Genomic DNA, 9,665 nt, shown 5'->3' with positions numbered 1-9,665 from the left:
AAATGGAAAAGAAAATTAATTGCATTTTGCAAAGTATATATGTAAAGTTGTGAGTCGATAGATATAACGATAATACGTTACACTTACACCTGATGTATATGTGTCATTTGATATTTGATTGTGTTATATATTATTTATTTATCTTAATTATATATTTCAAAATTGACAAAAGATCGACCTTTGTATATTGATCAATACATGCAATGCTAATACGTTACATTACACTTGATGTTTACGTGTTATGTGATATCTAATTATGTTATATATTATTTATTTGCTTTTGTTAAAATTAACAAAAGATCGACCTATTGATAGATGAAAATATCATAAATTCTATGGTCAATAATGAACTTTTCAATTGAAAATGGAAAGGCACAAGATATACTTTGAATGGCTAGTTGGGCATGTAGTGTGCAACTATTGAGCACCGATAAAAGATGTTTTCTTTTTGAGCTCATCATCTCATGCAAAATCGATACGAAAGGAAAAATAAACATGGGAAAGAAAGTTCAGTCGTATGTACCATGGGAGAATTGGAAACCTACACATTTAAACTGATATAGAAATGAATTTTTTTTTTTCAAGTCAAACTAAACTATTCAGTTGAAATTGGAAAAGAAAATTAATTGTACACGTAAAGTTGTGAATAGGTACATCTAACGCTAATATGTTACATTTATGCTTGATGTATACGTATCATTTGACACCTAAAAGCTATGGGTATCTACATGTAACGTCAATACACTACATTTTACATTTGACTTATATTATCTAATTGTATCATGTATTATTAAATTGTCTTTAATGTATATATTAAACTTGACAGAAGATTGACATTGTATATTTATCCAAAAATACCATAAATTCAAGTATTGAAAAATTAACTTTTTAGTTGAAAATGAAAAAAAAATAAAATTAATTGCATTTTGCGAAGTGTACATGTAAAGTTATCAGCATATACATGTAACACTAATTGTCACACTTAAACTTAATGCATACGTGTTGTTTGGCATCTAAAGCTGTGAGTAGATACATGTAACTTCTAGGTAAAATAATTATCTTTTTAGTATAAAATAGAAAATCATGAGATATACTATAAATGGTTTGTTGGACAGGTAGCTTGCAACTATCGAGTGACAATAAAAGAGATTTATTTATTTTTATTTTTATTTTTAAAATTTTGGTGAGCTCATCATCTCATGCAAAACTGATGCAAGAGGGAAAAGAAATATGGGGAAATGAGATCACCAAGAATCCAATGTTCGACGTTATGTAGCGTGGGAGAATCGAGAACCTACTCAAATCAACAAAGAAACGAAACTTTTAAGTCAAACCAAACTTATCGTCTAAAGTAAGCATATTATTTTCATAGGTTAATATATTTACACTACAATTTTTGTTAGTTACATCGTGTTATAAGTACAATGAAGTATTTTAACTTCTACTCATTTTCACACTTCCGTCCCCAACATTTTTTGGTCACTTTTTATTGTGTGAATGCGTGATTGAAAATGAGTATGAGAAACAAATTAAAGTAAAATAAAGTGAAACAAACTGGGGCTTAATCTCAATCTTATTTATTTACACATCTTGTTCCGAACGATGGCCAAAGAAAAAACCCATAAAATAGAGGAAAAAGACTTATTTGCCTTGTGTAGTTTTATACATGCAAACAAAATATACACTAAGTTAGACTAACCTATTATTCGCACCTTTCATTTCAATTAAAATGTAATACCGATGACAATAATTGTGGGGGAACATAATTACCCTATTTTCATTATTCTCTTGTTTCCTTAATTAAAGCTCAAGCAAGATTCTCCCATGTTTTAGTCACCTATCTTCATCCTGCACACACACTGCACAAATATTTTATTTAACCCATCTATGATTTTGGGGTTTCTTTGGCGCAAATTGTTTCCTCAGTTGGTTTAAGCTGGGCTGGAGTCGGCCCGACTGGGATTAACGGGTTGGACTTGTTTCATCTTAAACGTAATGGGCCTATAATGAGACTCGTGAGTTTTAGGCCCATCTATAACTATGATTGTTTGGTTGTAGTAGTAAAATACAACTGTTTATTGAATGGAATAATGAATTATCCATTATAGAATTTTAATTTCTTATTTTTACATGCAATATTTCATTTCTATATATGGTTAGGTTTCTCCATTGTAATACACATGTCGATTAAGTAGTAGTGGCGAACACTGATTTTTTCTTACTTCGAAGAGTACTAGGAATTTTCTCCATGCATTGACTGTGAAGGCGAGTGGAATAGATTGTGATGTAATCAGAAGCAAAGAAAACACGATATGGATCCAAATATTTATTGATTCTAGACATAACTTAGAATTTAGACATAAAAAATTCTCTAGTTATTGGCATGAATACTTAAATTTCAACAAGAAGGTGAGAAACTCTTTAAGTTTTATTCAATAATCATAATAAATAAAAAATAACATGTTATTAAGTTTTTAAATAGAATAACTCAAGTAGGAAAAAATGGAAGCAATTGTCAATAAAACTAACAATAAGAAAGCATGGATAATAATCACCCCCTCATCCTCATGGTCTGGGGATTTTCATTTTTATTAAAAGTCTTATTATTAAACTTTTCTTTTGTCAACATTCCATTAACCCTAATTAATCAGCATCAAGGGGACCACGGTGAGAGATTAAAATAATTTAGTTACTCAATTTCACAATAAGGCACGAGATACTATAACAAAAATAATCTTATACATTCAAAAAAAAGAAAAAAGTAAATTTTTATATGTTTAGATTCAAACAATAACTCTACTTTCTTTCAAATTTAACCCAACATGCTCTATACTCACCCCCAAAAAAAAAAAAAAAAAAAAAAAAAAAAAAAACCCATGTCTATTGTACTGAATTGAATATAGATAACTTATTCGAAAATAATCTGAATCTCAAGCAATGATTCAAAATTGCTATAATTAGTACATTAGCCAGCAAAATCCTTTGGTGGCCATGGACCACTCTCCACCTATTGCTATAACTAGTATTCAAAGATCACTAACAAAAACTTAAAACAATGATTAATCAAATTAGTGATCTTAAACTTTTGATCCCACATTTTTGTTTCATTATTTTAATGATTTCCACGCTCAATCAATTGGGATCTCTCATCATATAAGAAAATTATTAATCTACCCTACCACCACCAATAGCTAGTGCATGTATATTGTGCCATCAAAAACGAATAAAGTCATTTTCATTCATAGTTATTGCCACTACATTTTCAATGAGGGGATGAAGGACATGGTATTATCCAGCATTTTAATATGTTATCATGATGGATAATATATTTGGTCGAGAAGATTTAAAGTGTCATTGTTTAAAAAAAAAAATGATGGCTCCGTATTAAATAAAAAAAAGAATATTGATAGCATAAGAAGCTTGTGTATCTTGTATCTCAAGGACTGGCAAGTTCGAATTTGTCTTGCTTGAATCCTTTTTCCCTTTGTAATCTTGAACTTATTAATTTTGGTAGTAATGCAAAAGTACGTTTGAAATGAGGTAGCCTAAGTAGAGGGCTTGAATTGGATTCCTACGCTTGATTCTGAGTACCTACTCCATTAGCTATAGCTTTTATAAAGTGATGACAATATTCTATATCAAATGGTATTAGAGTAAGATGTCCCGTGATGAAGTTGATACTCGAGAATTTTCTTTCAGTGGGTGGATAATATAAGAGCATGCTTAAAACAAACAGGATTTGTCCAAAGGAAGTTGATTTATCATATCTTTTTAGCAAATGAAAACATAAAAAATGCGTTGACATATTTTGAGGTGTCACACAACTAAGAAATCAGTTCTCGACTCTTAATTGCCTTTGTAATCTTGAACTTATTAATTTTGGTAGTAATGCAAAAGTACGTTTGAAATGAGGTAGCCTAAGTAGAGGGCTTGAATTGGATTCCTACGCTTGATTCTGAGTACCTACTCCATTAGCTATAGCTTTTATGAAGTGATGACAATATTCTATATTTGTTGGTATTAGAGTAAGATGTCCCGTGATGAAGTTGATACTCGAGAATTTTCTTTCAGTGGGTGGATAATATAAGAGCATGCTTAAAACAAACAGGATTTGTCCAAAGGAAGTTGATTTATCATATCTTTTTTTAGCAAATGAAAACATAAAAAATGCGTTGACATATTTTGAGGTGTCACACAACTAAGAAATCAGTTCTCGACTCTTAATTAAGAGATTTAATTAATGATTCTCTACATGAGGAGACTAGTGTTGAATCATTATAAGCTAAAATCATGTTTGGCTGATTTGAAATAAGCCTTGAAGTGCCTTTATGATACATATTATTAGTGTCTTTATTCAAAGTAAGGGAATAATTCCCACGTTGAAAACTTGACTAGTTAATATAATTATTCATTTTTTTAAACCATAACTAGTTAGACACGCCTGCCTCGTTATAGTTGGACAATTAATAGTTAATTTAATATTAATAACTTGTTGTAAGAGAATTAAATTGTTATAATTTAAATAACAATTTTGCTAGTGGTACACAACCGTGTATCTAAGTGTGTACCTAATGGACACTCGACGCCTCGACCAATGTCGAGGCCCACAGGCACCTCAGCCAATACCGAGGCGCCAGGTGTACATTAGGTACACCTATTGGCTGAGGCGCCAGGTGTACATTAGGCACACCCTTAGGTACACGGTTGTGTACATTTAACATAATTCTTTAAATAATAGCGTGCTTTTAGAGAAAGACTTACTCCAATACAAGTATTCACTATTTTTGTAGAGATTATATACTTTATTTGTTATATTTAAGTGCAAGTGGCCATAAAAGTAGTGCCATCCACATCATTTTCTTCATCTCTTGGTCACCAAAAGAGCCCCTAAAGAAAGGATCAACCATCCAATTCCAATTGGTTTTTAATTTTTAATTTAATTATTTGGGTCCATGTACAAAAACCTAATTTTCTGAAGTCACTAGAGAATTTGATCGTACATGGTGCCATATCCCACTTCTAAATATCTCTTATCATATTATTTTCATTTCTAATTAATAAACAATTTTTTATACATGTCAAATACTTGCGTGTTTGTTTTTGAAAAGAATAAAAATAAAATTAAAGTACATTTGTTAAAACTAGTAGAATATTATCTAAATTAATATTTAATTTCTTATTGTTTTTATGTATTCAGAAGATAAATATAACATTTCTCAATATTTTATTTATGCTTTTAAATAAATTGATTTAGAACTTTGCTACGTTACTATTCTTGGTAAATTGGAAGCTATAAAGATTATAAAAAATAGTTCTATTTCACGTCTACTTTATTTAGAACTTTAATGCAAAAATAGCATTTAATACTGCTAAGTGCTGACAAAGTTGAGACATGATACGTTCTATGTTCTTACAAAAATTTACTCAAATCTTGTGGGCGGCTGTCCATTTTCCCCCACTTATTAGGCTGCTGATAGTACAATAATTACTCCTTTAATTAGTCCTTCCTATTTAATTAGTACATACTTTTGCTTAAACAACTGGAAGTATGGTTTGTGCTGAAGTTTATCCTTTGAGAAAATTATTTGAAGCAACCATAAAGGCCATAATCCTTATCAGGCCACCATTTAATTGTAAAGTTGTTCAACTTAGAAGAAATTGAATCCCTCAATCTGAATTTTGATTCTGAAAAATAGTCTAAATTGTAAATTTGATATAGAAAAACTTTTTGCCGAAATAGTTGTACTATTTTCATCACATATCGCGTTTCTTGTGAATCAATATGATTTCATTAGGGTCTTTTGAAGCAAAACTACCCATAAAGCCAACTTACACTACACCAGAAATCACCTTTTGCAACGGTCAAAAAACGTTGCCAAAACCCTTTAGCAACGTTCGCGCGTATGTTGTGGGATGCGACGTTGCCGTAGAGGCCAAAGTAACGGCAACGTGCATTGCACGCTGCGGAAGACTTTTGGCAACGTGCATTGCACGTTGCGAAAGGTTTCTTTCGCAACGTTCATTGCGCGTTGCCAAAAGTCGATAATAGCAACGCGCAATGCACGTTGCGAAAGGCTTCTTTTCGCAACGTGCATTGCACGTTGCGAAAGGCTTCTTTCGCAACATGCAATGCACGTTGCCGTTACACTTTTCCAAATTTATTTATTTTTTTTTTGGTTTTTATTTTCTCTTTCTCAAACATTAATTTCTAAATATTGACTGTAGCAAAATTGAAGATAAACCCTAATGAACAAATTTTGAAATTGCATAAAATTAATAATTTCATTACAAATTTTTGAATCATACACTAAAACATTAAATGTGATACAACATTAAATAAGAAATTTCTTTTGATAAATGAGTACACTTGAATTATACATCCACTACAATAAGAAATTATCCATAAACCCAACATATGGAGATAGAAGGCTTCAATGCACGACTATGTCACCACACTGACAAGCAAGGACTGCATCTTCAAACCAACCTACATTGCATAACATTAAATAAAATTAGATGTGCTCAAGAGTAAAACAACATCACACATATGCAATATGCCAATACTCATTCTTAATTATTAGAAGAAACCAAACCAAATATTTATAAGAGCCAGAAATGAAGCCAAACCAAATACTCATTCTTAATTATCAGAATAAACCAAACCAAATTTCTTAACTATGCAATACGCCAATACTCTTATAGTAATTAAATGAAAAGAAAGTGTTTGATAAAAGAAGGAAAAACAGAAGAGGAAGAGTTAGAAGTACAACCCATTTGTATTAGACACGTTACATTGATACTAAACACACGCATTGAAGAGCTTGCACAAACATTTGAAATAAAAATTAACCAAAATTGGTTGAAGGATTTGCTTAGTCGATATGAGCATGATCCTAACAATCCTTGAATCTTCTCATTCTTGAGTTTGGGATTTTTTCCAAATTGCAAGGAAGAGAGAATGTGATCAATCTCCCTCCTTGCAACGCCACCAAGGTTTGCCCCGCCAAGATACAGGTTCCATTTCTCGATGACCAACCCAACTCAAAGAAAATAATCCTCCCAGCCTAGATTAGCATCAGCAGGAATTCCCAGAATGAAACTTTACTTAAAATTCAGTGACTCAGTTGAGATTGAGCTGAAAATTCAGTGACCACTGATAAAATTTACTCTTTTCTCCAATTATATATGCACAAACAGTAACGAAGAGGAAACAGAAAAATATACTGGAAGCATAAAAAAGGTAATGTTGATTTTTATGCAAACAGTGAAATCATTGGCAAAAAGAGAGGGGGCAACCACACTTTATAAATCCAATATCATTGTGAAGTTTACCTGCATTAACTTACTACATTATTCACCTACCCTTTCACCTTGTCTCTCACTTTTTCATTTTTCTCAAAAAATCTTCTTCTTCTTCTCCTTCTTTTCTAACCAACCTTCCAAGAGGTATTCTTTCTTCTTTTCTCTTTCTTTTTATGGGTTTCTTTGTACACTTAATTCTTGTCTTTATACCAAAAGGTATGTAGTAATTTGCTTACATTTTTGTAAATGTTTGACCGAAATGGAGAGGCTAAACTCAAAGCTGTACTTGGAGAACTGCTAACTATTGAACCAGGAGAATCAAGCACTGTTAAATGAGCTGAAGCAGAGGCTGTCACAGTCTCATGGCCCAAATTCCATCCCTGATCTTAACATGTCAGTGGCTCCTCCAATTCCAAGGCTTCCTAATCTAGCAAGAAATGATCAAAATTCCCCACCTGTGACTCCTTTTTGTGCATCACCATTTTGGAGTAAAAACTAGTAATTTGCAGTTTCTGTTATTACATAGAAAAATAGGTAGTTTGGATCCACCAAGGGCAAGGGGTTATCTTTTCTAAATGTAATGTTTCATATCTATATTTTTTTGTTGGTTGGGTGGGTTTAGGGTGGTGGGGTGTTAAGGTTCGTTTCTGATCTTCAATGTATCAGTCTCATCTCTTGAAACAAATATAATCTCTCTTCTTAATCTATCTTTCTGTGCTGATGGTAGTGATTTGTTTCAATTAATTTCTTATGCTGGGATCAGTTTTTTCATTCTTTCTGATTGATCTTTCAATGCCTTAAATGAAAGAAATCTCCAACTTAATGATTCTGGAACAGAGGAACTTTAATTTGAAGAGGAACTTTGATTTGAACTCTTTAAATTTTTTGTTTATTGCCTTGCATAAATTATTTCTAGGAGAACAAAAAGGTGAAAAAAGTTTTAATTTCTTTACAGGTTGTGGTAAATGATAATGATAATAATAATAATAATAATAATAATAATAATAACCTGTAGACAACCCACTTCACTATTTTGCTTCCATTTTTGATTAGGTTGTGGTAAATAATAATAATAAAAATAATAATAACCTGCTTAAAAACCAAAAAAATTTCCGGGCCATTACAAATTCCAGATACTTATACATCAACCAGAAGCATATTCAATGTCAAAAAATTAAACATTAAAGCAGTAAACATTTAAGAACTAAATACAATATTCATAGTAAAAAAATAACAATAATCAATAAAAAAAAAAAATAGAGAAGAAAAATTACCTGCGATACCACCTTCCTTGTTATCGTCTTCATCATCGGAGTCCTCAACGTCATCTTCGTGTTCCTCATCCTCCCTCACATCTTCCACCACAGGCTCATCCATCTGTCCATTAACAATCATAAACAAATTGAGATTCAAAACACAGAATACATATATTAAAAGATGGAAAAATCTTAAACGAGAGTCGAAAAGGAGTTCGCCTAGAGCTTCAAAGGCTCCCTCCACCGAAATCGAAGTCCTCGTCGACGAAGATGTTGATGACAAAGTCAACGATTGCTTGGTCGACGTCCTGGACGCGATGCCCAGTGACCTCTTGCACCACCGAGCTCGCCAATGGGAAAGATGAAAGTAAATGGAAGGGCAGACACGAGAGAAGATGGAGGTGGAGACGAGAGATGGAAAAATTAGGGCTAATGATTTTATTTTGAGGAGTTGTGAGTTATTCTTTTGTTGTGTGGGATCTTTTTAACAACGTTCATGGTGTGTTGCAGAAAGAGACTTTTAGCAACGTTCTCTACGTAAGTTGCAAAAAAGTCACTTTTCGCAACGTTCAAGTGCACGTTGCGAAAAGTGACATTTCGCAACGATCATTGAACGTTGCTAAAAGTGACTTTCGCAACGTCGTCTTAACGTTGCGAGAAGTCACTTTTAGCAACGTTCAATGAACGTTGCTATAATGTTTTTTCGACAACGTTCGCTGAACGTTGCCAAAAGTGACTTTTCGCAACATGCATTTAAAAACTGTTGCCAAAACTCAATTTTTAACACCAATGGCAACATTCACTTATGAGAACGTTGCTATAAACCTCTTTAGCAACATTCAAGTAATGAATGTTGCCTTTTGCATGTTGCAAAAGGTCATTTTTCTTGTAGTGTTAATTTAACCATAAATCCTTCTCAAATTCAATTTTAACAAAGTATATTGTCTATAGAAGTGCATGTGCAAACCCTACAAGCTTGTTATATGATATATTGAATGAAAATTACTAGAAACTTGTAGAAAAATCTTTGATAGAGCATGACTCGGGCTGACCCTATATATTATTTCTACATCAATGTATGATGCGCCAAAATTAATTACTCAATTT

At 32.2% G+C, this 9,665-nt stretch overlaps 1 long non-coding RNA gene across 1 annotated transcript; it reads left to right on the top strand.

Annotated features, from left to right (window-relative positions):
* The first annotated feature begins 6,502 nt into the window (after nt 1-6,502).
* On the top strand, nt 6,503-8,009 carry LOC111371376. The gene is made up of 2 exons (XR_002698560.1): nt 6,503-7,446; nt 7,568-8,009. It is a non-coding gene; the product is annotated as an uncharacterized LOC111371376 (long non-coding RNA).
* Nucleotides 8,010-9,665: the final 1,656 nt, after the last annotated feature.

This window comes from Olea europaea, chromosome 22 (assembly GCF_002742605.1).
Source record: "Olea europaea var. sylvestris chromosome 22, O_europaea_v1, whole genome shotgun sequence".
Lineage (NCBI taxonomy): Eukaryota > Viridiplantae > Streptophyta > Magnoliopsida > Lamiales > Oleaceae > Olea > Olea europaea.
This window is presented reverse-complemented; position numbering and strand designations above follow the sequence as displayed.